The sequence below is a fragment of the Dipodomys ordii genome, unplaced genomic scaffold (genome assembly GCF_000151885.1).
Source record: "Dipodomys ordii isolate 6190 unplaced genomic scaffold, Dord_2.0 Scaffold1, whole genome shotgun sequence".
Taxonomy (NCBI): Eukaryota; Metazoa; Chordata; class Mammalia; order Rodentia; family Heteromyidae; genus Dipodomys; species Dipodomys ordii.
This window is the reverse complement of record NW_012267217.1, coordinates 6816660-6831207: the sequence shown is the minus strand read 5'-3', so window position 1 is coordinate 6831207 and position 14548 is coordinate 6816660.

Sequence of the window (14548 nt, the reverse complement as noted above, 5' to 3'; positions counted from 1 at the left end):
GAGGCCCTGGGTTCGATTCCTCAGCACCATCATAAGCAAAAAGAAAAAAGCCGGAAGTGGCACTGTGGCTCAAGTGGTAGAGCACTAGCCTTGAGCTGAAGAGCTGAGGGACAGCACCAAGGCCCAGAGTTCAGGTCCCATGACCGGACCCCCCCCCAAAAAAAACTGCTTTTGCTATATTCTAAAGGCACAAAAAAATTATATTTTAATTTTCATTCGAATCTAGGAATTTGAAAATCTTTTCCCTGATGTTTTCAATAATTGGTGTTTTATTTGAAAATGTATTTATTATTTAGCCTCTATGTACATATCTATTACCCTAGGTTTTTCTTGATGTTAGTTTCTAGTTTCATTTCTTTTTGATCTGCTATTACACACAGGTTTGTTTTTTTAAATTAAGACTTTTGTAGGGGGGAGGATGGGAAGGGGAAACAAAGGAGGAGGCCACAATGCTTGATAAGAAATGTACTCACTATCTTGCCCATGTAATTGTAACCCCTCTGTACAGTATTTTCACAAAAAAAAGACTTTTGTAGCCTACAATATGATCTATTTTGGATTGAGTTTCATGGACTTGCTGAAAGGATGTGTATTCTTGAGCTGTTCAATGAAACCGTCTCAGATATCTGTTAAATTTATCTGAACTTTTGTACTGGTTATTATAATTTGATATCCTAATATCAAATTATGTAGGTGCTTCCTAATATATTCTCTTTTGCATAATTCACCATTATTAACCATTTTGCTCTTAACAGATCCATAATTTTCTATTTTTATGTTTTATTGCAAAATTAGTGTACAGAGGGGTTACAATTACATGAGTAAGGTAATGAGTACATTTCCCATCCAGCATTCTTACTTCCTCCTCTGTTTTTCCACTACCATCCCTTTCCTCCCCACCTCTCCAGCTCCCCCCCCCTAAGTTGTAAAGTTCATTATCAACATAGTGTCTTGTACATCTCATTGTTACAATGGGTCACCCTGTATCCTATTTCAGCATTTTGTTATTTCCCTTCCCCTCCCAAAATCAGAAAAATGTATATACAAGATGCAGGACACCAAGGTCAAATACAGTGAAAACAGGGGTTATACCATGGGGGAAAAATACAAAAGAAACAAACAAAAAAAAATCACACAGTATGGGCTGGGAAGGTGGCTCAGTGGTAAAGTGCTTGCCTTGCATTCATGAGGTCCTGGGTTTGATTCCTCAGTACCACATAAGCAGAAAAAGCCCGAAGTGGCGCTTTGGCTCAAGTGGTAGAACACTAGCCTTGAGCTGAAGAGCTGAGGAACAGTGTGCCCAGACCCAGAGTTCAGGCCCCATGACCGACAATAAAAATAAAAGAAAAACACATAGTACATTTTAGGTACATTAAAAGCAATAGCAAGAAAGAAAAAACAAGCTGTGCCCCTATCTTGGGATTCATTTCACTTAACAGCATCTTATATGGTCATTTGAACATAGCTTTTGACCTTTTCTGCTTGTCCTAGACTTATACTAGTTATTGCAAATAAGGGAAACCATGGGACCAATGTTTCTTTGGACCTGGCTTACTTCACTTAATATAATTTTCTTATTGGCTATTAAAGAAAAGAAAAAAACAAACAAACAGAAAAACAGGTAAAATTGTCTACGCAACTCAAGTGCCCAGTCCAGTATTCTAGATAGATATGTCACTAAAAGATAAGTGTTGATAAACAGCAACTAACAGAAACAAATGCAACAAGTAAAAAGTAGGATTATTTGTAATTAGAGGGTAAACTTTAAATAAACTATTATTTAATTAGAAATCCTCACTAAAGGAGATGACAATATTTTAAAACCCATGAAATCCCATCACTTATATCTCAATTGAGATGTATAGACATATAAGAACTTACATAAACTCAAACTAAAGTTTTTCTTTTAGTTTTCAGCTAAAAATGCTTACATTTACTATAGAATAATCAGATGTTTTATAGTCATATTCCATTATTTTGAGCGAAATGAAAATATGCCTTCCTTTATTTTAAAAAAGTACAAAATTCATTAAGTAGATGAAAGTAGATGACAACGTCATTTCTATTACAAGAGCTTTTCCTGCCATCTAGTGGAAAAATGAAACCTGTGAGGATTTGTAATTTATACTTTTAAATTCTGCTGTCCCAGAGTACTTAGCAAAGGCTCATTTGAAGTGTATAGAAAAAGAGAAAAGAAGAGAGTATTCTCTCTCCAATTCTGATTTGTTCTAGGGGAAGACCAGATGTGGGTAACCCTAATAATATTGCCACAGTGTCTTCTGGCTTTCTCTAAAAATCATTAAAGACATAGACTCTAAAGGAAGATATTAGCACTCATTGCTTTTACATAAATTGAATTATCTGTTGTCAAAGCAATAAAAGATGTCCCATATGTTCTCCCCTATTCTAATTCTGTAACCCAGAAAGGATGAAGAGTTTAGACAAGAAGTGATGTTTGAAACTGAACACTCATGGTAAAACATGTATTTGATGCAGCAGTTCTGAGTATGGGGTGTGTGTGTGTGTGTGTGTGTGTGTGTGTGTGTGGTGTGTTTATGTGTGTGTGTGTGTGTGTGTGTGTGTTTATGTGTGTGAGAGCTGAACAGAAAGTTCCATAAACTAATATTCTTTTGATGACTGGTACTTTACATTCTGTGTTGCTTTATTCTACTTCATTTCTTTGGTACTATTTTACAGCATTCTAAATTGACTTTCCAATCAACAAAAGCTCCCAAGGCTTCAAAGACTAGTCCTGTTCCTGAGAAGCCTTGCGTGCTTAACCACTCCTACTCACCCCTAAGTAAGTCTGAGTAACAAAATGAAAGGTTAAACAAACAAAAACAGATATGATAAAGACTGGTTAATTAATCAAAGACTGAGATCTCCTCAGTTAAGGGTCTTTTATCTTGACTCACTAAGACAGAAAGCTCACAGTCACCTTCATAAAGCACCTCCCATATCAAATTAGCAATGCGGTTATATGGGTTCCGTCCTCACAATATGTCTCCTGTCTTTGAACTCAATCTAATCTTGATTGCCCCCTTCTATCTTCTCTCCTGAAGTTCTGTCTCTGATTGCATCTCACCACCATCTCTGCCTAATAAACAAAGCCCCAGCCCATTAGGGTGCCACTCAAGACCCTTTTTGCTTGACACCTTGTTGCCATTTACCATATAAAATTAGACAATAACTGCCCCCATTAGGCTTTGAGCAGCAAGAACTACCAAGTCTCTTTCTGAGTGTACTGTATTTATCCCATATGTGCTTGGTGTTTGTGAACAAAATATCCTTTTGCCTTTTAAGTGGCCTTGTAGTATTCTGTATGCCCTATAGTCCAGTTGAGCTAGCACTCTACTACTTGAGCCGTAGCTCCATTTCCAACTTTTAAGTAGCTAACCGGAGACGAATCTCACAGACATTTCTGGCCATGTGGGCTTTGAATGGCAATCCTCTGATACCAGCTTCCTGAGTAGCTAGGATTATAGGCGTGAGCCATGGATGAGAAAATGAATACGTTCAAGTTTTGTTCTAGGCTGTTTTACTCTGCTTCCTGCCTGTGGAAATACTTGGGATGCTAGCTCATATGCCATCCCTGTGGTTCCCAATGACAGGAATTCCCACTTTTTAATGTAACTCTCTATTCAGTGCTCATGCCATTCTACCTGGCTGGAAATTATATTTCCACGTGTCTGTCTCACTTAACTGTGACTACCATGAGGGTAGGCACATACATTGGACATCTTTCTAGCTTGTGATAATATGCCAGGTGTTGAAAATGTATTCATTTACTTGAATAAGATAGTTATGAAAATCTTTTTTAAAATAAGAACTGAAACATCATTTCTAGTCTTAGATATTTTGCAAGTATTAGGGATGGGCTCAATCAAGTTTTATAGCCACGCTATCAACTGTGTCATATGTATTGAGCACACCATGCTGTTGAAGATACCAAAAAGTAGAATGAGTATAGGAGAGTGTAATGAAGGCTTTGTTGATGTCCTTTCTTTCTCCATGTCCCCATAATGACCAATATCCTTCTATTCTGGTACTTTCTCCTCATACTGTGTATATCTCACTTGATGAGTTCCTTGACAGTAGGGAGTCTCTCTTATTCATTTGTATACTCAACAGCTGACTATATATACTACCTTTTCTATTAAGTAGCAGTTGTTCAGTAAGTGTTTGTTGGCTAAAGAATTGTGAAAGATACAAAGTGTTGTAAGGAAACAAAAAGAAGTATTAAATAAGGTATCCAACTTAAGGAGTGCACACAATATTTAGGAGAATTACCTAAATATTCTGACTATAATTCCCTACTTAAAAGACTGACACATTTTTGCTATATTAATAAAACTGAAAGTCAATTTCTATTTCTAGGAAAAAAGGTGAAATGTTTATAAAGCAACACAAACTACCATCTTTACCCCTTAGGGGATTATAAACAAGTATGAAGTAATAAAAATATTCACCAATATTTGTATTACTCAATGGCTTGTATGTTGGTATGGTTAGAAAGGGCTTCCCAAAGAAGGAAGGACTTCGTTGAGAACTGTTAACTGTTCTAGTGAGTTTAAAGATAAAAAGTTGACTTTTTAGAAATAGTAATAGTGTCTACCTTGTTTCCAGAGCAGTGTCTTTGTCTGGAATCAACCTACCAGGCTAGATGGTGAAATGAACAGGCTGCATGAGACCAGCAAGGAGTCTGCAAGAAGGAAAGTGAAGTACATCAGACATGAGATGAGTTCAAGAGCAGGAAGGCAAAGCCTAAGAGGGGTATGGTCTAGCTGTCATTCTATTATTCATGGATCATGAGTTTCAGAGGATGCCAAGAGGTGATCTTAGATTGGTCTGGTTTATGGAAGTGCAACATACAGAAGTCAAACAAGGTGAGGGACCTAAAATATCCTCTCCTCCTGTCAGTCTCACCCCAGCCCACCAGCCTGTGCTTCCTTGCTGACTGCATTTCTACAGTTAAATAATATCTCTAAGATATTCTCTGGAGAGGAAAAAACATCACTTGAAACTTCTTAGTATGAAATTCTTTAATATAATCTGCATTTGTGAGACAAACCAAGCATGGCATAAAATGCTGAAAATAAGGTAAGACCTGAGAAATCCCAAGTGAGATGGTATCTTATCTCTTCCATGAGTTCCCTCCCTTGGTAGTTCCCTGGTTAACCAGATTTATTGCTAAAACCTCCATAGAGAGTCTCAGACCTTTCCAAACTCATTAAAATGACAGACAGGGTCACCATCATCCATCACAACATCTTTCTGCATGGGTCAAGTTAGTCGTTGCTGCCTTGACAGGGGAGGCCCACACCAGTGTCGCCTAAGCCCACAGGAACTCCCCCTCCCCCTCCTGCAAGATCCTTGTCCCCCAGGATTTCAATGTAAGAGCAGTTCAGTATAGCACTTTTGTAAAATTACTTTCTGTCTTCATTCCACATGAAATACCTGTTTGTGAACTTGGCCTTGATAAAATCTTTTCTATTTCTCTTAGGTAAAGGTGGTGAAAGCAGGAATGCCTACCCAGCGTTTAAACTTTACAAAGCTCTCTCTCTTTCTGGCTGTCCCTCTTTACTCTCTGTCAGTAGACTTCCAAGAAAGCTTTTATTTAGCCAGCTGTTTGCTCCTATTTTACATGATAGTACTCAGTGTTCAATAGAACAAAGATCATTGATATTCCCACTGGGTTTATCACAAGCAACTCAGAACAAAGAGCTTTTTATGTGGAAAATAGAGATTTAAATTTTATTCATAATCTTTACTTTTTTTCCCCAACACATTCTCATCCCTGTGGGTTCCTTTCTCTAATTAGTCATGCAAGTCTTGACAATAGGATTTAGCTACATATAAATTTTTCATTCTTATTAATATGGTGTCTTAGTTTCTCTCTGTATAAACGTATATAATGCTTTTATTTAAATACATTTTGCTTATATTTCCAGGAACAGTGCACCTAAAAAAAAAAGACCTTCCAAAAACAAGCTTGATTTCAAGGGCTGGAATGCCATTTCAGTCACTTGGCTACGTATGAAAGTTGCTAAGTACATCCAATTCACATAAAAGATAAGGGTTTCATATTTAGTTCCTACTATGCGGTTGGTGGTTTACTATGGAGTTTATATGTCACCTCCAAGTAATCTTCAGGACTTTAAATGTTACTCTCAACAGAAATAAAACTTGAAGAAAGCACCCAGACCCTAACACTATGTAACCCTAAAATCAGAAATATACAGAAAAAGTAGAACCAAAGGAATCTTTAGAATAATCAAAGTTCTGCAAAATACAGGATGAGCTCTAAAATAGGTAGGACAAAAGACATTTGTATTTAAAATGAATTAAGTGGTAGTGTAAAGGTCATTTCTTCTTTCTGATACCATCAGGAGGAAATTTGGTCTTGTGTTATATATGGTTCTAACATGTTCTCTTCTGCTTTTCTACCAAAGGAGTTTTTGCAGGGCTGTGTACCAAACCCATGGTCTCATATCTACAAAGTAAGGGCTCTATTCCTTGAGCTATGTCTCCAGTGCTGGTATTGGGTTTGAACTCTGGGTCTCACACTTGCTTAGCTTGTTTGGATGATGCTCCATGTCTCCAGCATGGTTGGAAATGTTAGGCTCTACAGTCAGCTTACCTGGATTCCAGCACTGGTTCTTTACTTCCACAAGCAAACTATTATTTGTTTACCACTTTGTGCCTCCACTTCATTATGTCACTGACTGACAGCATCTCCTGTAGTTGCTGGCCGCCTAAGGAGTAAACAATTAAATTATGTTTAGAGCACCAACACTAGTGCCTTGCCTGGAGAGCTTATAAGGTTACTTTTTTCAGCTACATAGTTGATATTCTCTTACAGGTCCAGTCTATCTATTTACTCTTCAGAACAGTTGGGATACATGAATTAAAAAAAAAAAACAAAAAAACTTCCTGTCCCACGGGGCTTTCTCAGATAGATTGAAAGGAAAAAGTTCAATACTGAGTTGTTATACTGCTAAGGGCATTAAATGCTGTAGGACAGAAATTATATCTAAATAAGTTTTTGGAGGATTGGCAAGGGTGAGACTTAATATATATGTTAAGCGCTATATTCCTAAAGCAAAAATCATTTTTCCAGGAAAATTGAGATTTCTCTTTAATGTTTTTGTTTTTTGTTTTACTGGTCCCGGGGCTTGAACTCAGAGCCTGGGCCTGTTTGTGCTCAAAGTGAGCACTCTACCTGTTAGTATTACCCTCACCTTTGGTCCTCAGCTCCACCTGGACCTGAGCTCCTCCCTGCCCTAGAGCTCCTGCCATTCAGCTGGCCCTCCCTCTCTCCCCCATGTATCCACTTACCTCACTTCTGCCCTCACTTTTTCCCACCCAGACCTGCTCTACACTTGGATAAGCGCAGATGCCATGTGCTCTCTTTCCCAGGGAGATATGGTGCCTCTAATAAACCTTACAGTCTTTCTCCTGTGCCTGCTTGCCTCTGCAGAATCCCCTGCAATAGTCGTGAAGGATTCCTACACTACCACTTGAGTACTACTTCCAGCTTTCTTCTGAGCAGTTTATTGGAGATAAGAGTTTCATGACTTTACTACTGGGGCTGGCTTTGAACTGTATCAGTCCTCAGATCTCAGCCTCCTAAATAGCTAGGATTACAGACCTAAACCACTGGCAGCCAGCTTCTATATACTGTTTATTATTTTCTTTTGATATCCAAGTTTAGAAACTTGGATTTCTCTATTTCTCTAACCCCTGCGTCAAATCTCATGTCATTTGTCAAACTTAACAGGGAAGAAAATTCAGATATATGCTACATGGTTGAAATCTTGAAAACATAAAGACAGAAGGCAGAAAAATGTTTGGCAGTAGATGGAAGCAGGAAGGACTAGGGAATTATTGCTTACAGGATGATTCCAAAGTCCCAAAGATAGAATAAAGACTACAAAACAAAATGAAATACATAGCCTTATTGCCATAAAACCACTCAAAATCTAAAATGGTAAATCTTATAGTATGTATCTCTTGCTACAATAAAATTAACTGAGTTTTTAGCTAAATATCTAAAAACTCATATTTGATTTAGTTATATATACTTATATACATTTAGAGTATGTATGTCATATGACCCACTATGCAAAGAAATTCATACTTAAGTATAGAAAAATGTAATCTTAGATTTTTTTGAATACCTTTGTTTTAAAGCCTATATTATAGGCTATATTATTGTCCATTAGGCTATATTAATACAACTATCATATTTCACTAGTAGGAGAAAAGTATTCCACTTTATACTTGATCTTTAAGTTATAAATTAATCTATGTTTAAATAGTCCTCAATGAAACATTGTTTTTTTATTTTATAAGCAGCTTACTTTTTATGGCTACCTACAGGAACACAATTGAATTTATAGAAGCATATATTAAATCAAAAGTACATGCCAATACTACCAAAATGAGTTTAGTTTGTCACTAACAACAGTCATGACACTTTAATTATATGGTTTTGTTGGTTTCTTAAATATTACTTAGGTATACATTAAAAATGTTTAAGAAATGTGACAAAATATAAGAAGTCTTCTATAAACAATCCATTCTCAATATATTTTCCTACTTTGTTTTATACAGAAATAAATTAATCTACAAAATCATAAATAAGACTATCAACTCTCATGGCCTGTAAGTACATACAAATTTAGGAGTTTGAGAAAAGTATTCTCTTTGATTGCATCAGTAGCATGTAGTGCAGCATTTGAAATGTTTATTACCAATGCAATATATCACAATTTCTACTGTTTTCCAACTTGTTTTGGCAATAAATAAATAAAAAGCAATGGTTAAAAACCATGATTTTGAGTCTGTTTGTTTTTAAGGTAGTTTCTCACTATGTAGTGAAGGCAGTTTCAAACTCATGATTTTTCTGCCTCAGCCTGCTGAGTAAGTGCAACTACAGGCTTATACCACTGTGCTAGACAAAAGCCAAAGTTTCTGTTTTTAAAAACAGAAAAGTAGTTATTTAAAAATCAATAAATCTGGGACTGGGAAGTGCTTGCCTTGCATCAATGAGGCCCTGGATTCGATTCCTAGGCATCACATAAGCAGAAAAAGCAGGCAGTGGTGCTGTGGCTCAAGTGGTAGAGTGCTCGCCTTGAGCTGAAGAGCTCAGGGGCAGTGCCCAGGCCCAGAGTTCAAAATACATGACCGACCGAAAAAAAAAAATCAATAAATCTTCTTAAAGCCACTTCCATGTATTTGAATAACAAAAAAAACCGCCATGGAAGGATACTTGTACCATCATTTAAATGGCATCTAAAAAAGCTAAATGTAAAAGAATCAGATTAAATCTATGTTAGCCTTGCCAAACAATTCCAGAGATTCTGCTATAGGAGCAGAACCAATACTATCTTCAATTTTCTAGAATTGTTTTGAACCATCTTCTGATGAATTAAAACTTTTTTTTTTTTTTTGGTTGGTCATGGGGCCTGAACTCTGGGCCTGGGCGCTGTCCCTCAGCTCTTCAGCTCAAGCAAGTACTCTACCACTCAAGCCACAGCACCACTTCCTGCTTTTTCTGATTATGTTGTGCTGAGGAATCGAACCAGGGCTTCATGCGTGCAAGGCAAGCACTCTACCACTGAGCCACCTTCCTAGCCCCTGATGAATTAAAAATGACACAGAAAATTATTTTAGAAAACCATACTTAAAATTCCTGATAACACATTTTATTGTTCTAATGACTGAAAACCTTCCTTCAGGAAATAACACCTAACTGCTAAATATATCACCTATCTAGTGATTTGTTAAATAACTACGTAAGATTTATTAGGTACATAAACATTCCAATTACTTTTCTAACAATAAAAGTAAAAAGGAAGTTTGCATATTGGCTTTTTAAAATTTAATGCATAATTTTGAAGGCCTTTGTAGGGAATAAAACTTGGAAAGAAAAATATCTCCAATTAATACTCAGTAGTTTTAAATGATTCGAATTACAAATACTAAGCTGAAGACATATATTACTTCTAAAAGCCTAAGATTCTAAAAGTTTTATACTTTGCTCAATGCAAAAATGATTGGACTCACATTATCAACTGTTTATAAAAGTAAATACTCTCTGGTAAATAACAGCTTATAAGAAATGCCTTCTATGCTCTGATTTTTAAAAACACAACTGGAGACACTATGCCATGTGTGTCTCTGTGATCGTGTCCTGTGTCCTGACTCCTGGCTTGTCTCCCGTCATTATGGTGTCCCAATTCAGTTCTCCATCAGAACTAAATTGGTTTGTTGGTATTTTGTTTCCCTTCCTTTCTTTCCTGTGCTATGTGTATTTGGGGACTGTAGGTCTTTGTTACAATGGGCAGCCTGCAGACTGCTAGTGTTGTAATAGACTCCAATATCCCATCCTTCAAAATGTGGCTTCTTGGATAATTCACCTTACAACAGATGGGGGCTTGTCCCTGATCCCAATGCCAAGAAGGGCATCTGGGTTCCTTGAAGCCACTGGCGGATGGCCTTGGTGGGCCAGCTGCCAAGGGATGAAAACTCCTACAGGGGAGTCAGACCCTCTGAGAAGTTCCAGGGCCCTGTGGTCTTTCCACCACTCTGAGCCAGCTTGTGACACAACATACCATTCAAACATCTTTTTGGAGTCACTTAGAAAGCTTCCTGAAGTCTAATTTTTCCCCCTTCGGTTGTGGGGCTTGAACTACGGACTTGGGCGCTGTCCCTGAGCTCTTCAGCTCAAGGTGAGCGCTCTACTGCTTGAGCCACAGCACCACTTCCAGTTTCCTAGTGATTTACTGGAGATTAGAGTCTCACAGACTTTCCTGCCCAGGCTGGTTTTGAACAGTAATCCTCAGATCTCAGCCTCCTGAGTAGCTAGGATTACTGGTGTGAGCCACCAATGGCCGGCCTTAAGTCTGTTTCTCTGTATTAATGTTTATATATTTTTCTGAAACCTGGGAACTGGTCCACCTGGAAATTGAAGAGGTAAGGGGAGCATATGTGCTTAAGACCCACCTTTCTTCCCCTCACACCAATGGGAGAGGTTTTAGTGGCACTGAGTGGGATTGGCTCACTCAGCAGACTGTGATATTGTGCAGAGTTCTACAGCCTCTGCTGGAAAAATCTGTGGATCAAGTCCCACCAAGAGTGTTCTCATGCAGTAGATCTGGATACCGTTGTGTTGGGGGGGAGGGTCCTACTCATGGTGAGAGATCAGGTCCCACCTGAGGTGACTTTTTCTGTTTGTCTTGGTCTTATGTCTCTAATAGGGGAAATCAGAGCCTGCTATGTGCTGTGTCCCCTTCTTCATGGAGGCAGTTGGGAGTGTGCAGGCAGCTGAAGTACTGGTTCAAAACAACTAAGCAGATTAAAAATTGTAAAGTGCTCCTGGCTAAAATTGGCACAAGTCAGGCCAACAGGTGGACTGAGAGACTAGCTGCTGATAACCCCTCCTTCCAACTGAAGTATTCAAAGGGTCAACCGATATGTAAAATGCTCTAGTCAAAATTTCGACAAAGACTAGAGTCATGAACTGGGTGGGCTCCAGGGAATCCCCACCCAACATTCTTCAGTAGAAGTATTTGATATGCTAAAATTCCTCTGTAAAACAAGCAAGCCCTGGAAAAATATGGCCCAGCAAAAGTGATTTGTTAAAAAGTTTGTTTTAAATCTTGGTCCTCTGCGAGAGTAAGATTGGCAAAAAAGAACTTTTGCCATTAAAAATTCAGGAAAACATATGGCTGGTATTCATTTCACGCATTTAAAAATCTTTGTGCACAAGAGTATATGTATACGTATGACTGTAGATAAAACATGTTCAAAAAATGGGTGGGTTTGTACTTAAACCACATTATGATATATGGGTGGGGTTAAGTTTAAACTCCAAGAAAGGCCATGAGGTTTGGGTGTTACTGAAAGTCTCAAAGGATTATTGCATTATTTTAAAGAGGAATTTAGTTGAACGGTTTTCTAAGGATTCTTTAATTTGCAAATCAAAAAGTCTGCCATTTTAATATATGAGTGTTTACATTGTAATCAAGCTATTTGGCTCAGCAAAAAGGCATTGGAAACTTGAAACTTCCCACCACTGCTAAAGTTTGGGGCTGTTAGTGAAGAACGTAAAAATATAGACAGCACCTAACAGCCATTTTCACTTCTGTACCTTTGCTTGCTAAAAACTTTGCTAAAACCTTGAGGAGTGGAGTGAAAGAGGCAGAAAACTGGACTGCCCTCATCAAAGTAGGCAAGCACCCCTGCATGAATTTATTAAAAGGCATGGAGTAACAGTAATGCTTAATGTAATAGAAATTAGAAGTTATTACTGACCGCTCGTTTTTGCTTCTGTACGAATTGCTTTGTGCTAGATGATTTTATGGTTTTTGTATGATTTTAACTGTGACTGGTTTTAGTTACTCAGTAGTGGAATGTCAGCCTGGGAGCCTAGAGTTGTTTAGTAAAAGACTTCAGAGGGTTTACAGCCTTGACCAAGGGCGCAAAGTCCTCAGAATTATCCCCACAGCTGTAACGCCACTCCCGGAGGCCGGGGCAGTAAGGCCTTAGGGAAGAAATATAATGTTTTAAGAAACCTTAGCAACTCCATTTTTGTTTAACACTCCATCTCAGTTCTGCTACTTGACTTGTGATCCACTTTAGCCCAATGTTAGGAATTTATGACAGAAAGCCATGCACAATTCTTGGAGCCATAGATGGTGTTTGCTTAAGGCAGGTGTTAGCCCCCAAGTGGTGTTGCCCCCAGGACTAAGAGTTTCTGACCAACCAGTACTTCAGAGCCCAGGTCTAGACATGCCATGCATTCTGTGGACCAAGGACATTTTTCTGTAAAGGTCAACCAATCATATTTGCCCAGCTTAGCTTGCTTTAAATGCTAACCAATCATGTAATTTCTTTTTTTTGGGTCCGGTCATAGGGCCTGAACTCTGGGCCTGGGTGCTATCCCTCAGCTCTTCAGCTCAAGGCTAGTGCTCTACCACTTGAGCCATAGCGCCACTTCCGGCTTTTTTCTTTTTGCTTATGTGGTGCTGAGGAATCGAACCCAGGGCCTTGAGCATGCAAGGCAACCGCTCTACCGCTGAGCCACCTTCCCAGCCCCAATCATGTAATTTCTTATGTAAAAGTTCCTTAAAGTTGTTTGTTCAATACTATAAAAACTGTGCTGATTCTATGCTCAGGGCCTCTTAGCGTCACCGATTACCATGTGCACGGACAAGCTCGAGCTTGCAGTAAACCGGCTCTTTGTTGCTTACATTGATCATGGTCTTTGGTGGTCTTCTGGGGGTCCCCGAATTCTGGTATAACATTAGAAAGTTGGATGTAAAGGTTTGTAGACATTTCCCATTCTGTCCGAACTGCTTGTTTTCTCAGGAGAAAAAAAAAGACAGGAAAAACTTAGGATAGGACTGGTGCCTATCTTTGGGGGTGAGGGGTGACCTGGCAAAGATGCAGCTTGGCTGGCCCACATATGGTGGGTCAGGGTAAGCTGGCACAAAGGCAGCTCACCTAACCCTGAAGAGTGGGATGGGTATATGCCCATTCAGTAGGACAGGTCAAGTGGATCATCTTCATCCCATCTCATTCCCTTGCAGATGGACAAATTGGTGTTGTGATTGGTATTTCTAGAACTGTTCCTTGGATGTATTAAAATTGAAAATGTTTTAAAGGCGAGTTTAAAAGTTAATCTGTATAATGTGACTTTATTTCTATGCTATTTTGTAATTGGATTTTTTTTAAAGGGCAAAAAGATGCTAAGTCTAGATTCTTGGTACAGTGCTGGGGCTTGTAATTCTTGCATTAGGGAAAAACTGCTATGAGAGTCTAAAATTTCCTAAAGGTAACTCAGACTACAGCAAAAAAAAAAAAAAGGGGACCATTTTAAACTGGGTGGCCAAAGGGGCATTTAAATGCAAATTAAAATGACTTTGGGAAAAAAGATTAAAAATAGGATTCCCTTTGTAAAAACGTGGGAAGTAGTGGGGAGTGGCTGGTTCCCCAGTCAAAGAAAACTTAAAAAGTAAAATTATCCTAAATGATCATTTCAAAGTGAATAAATTAGGACTACCAAAATGATTGTTTAATTGCTATTCCAGTTTGCGCTTTCAGATTTTTGTAAGTTTCAAGCAGGCCCACAGAGCACAGAGGAGTCTTACAAAATTTTTCAGATGTAACTTTGCCCCTTAATAAGTTCCAGGTAAGACTATGCTTATAAAATGACTTCCAATGACCATCTTTATTGCTTTTAATTGAAGTGGCCTTTTATAAAGACTTATTGAACTGAGAACTGAGGTGCAAAGCCAGCCAAGGGAAAGAAAGGTACCTGTGAAACTGTCATCTCCAATCCACAAGCAGAGTACTGGGAGGTGGAGAGCACAGGGACAGCACTAAGGCCGAATATAGGGACTGACCAAGGAAAATGCCAGTCGTGCATTGATCCCAGATGGAAAAAGACATTCCTGGGACTCTGGCAATGATGGAACATCCAGAGGCAGTTACAAGCCAACGCTTAAACGTCAGAGGTAGTATCAGATCCTGGAGTCAC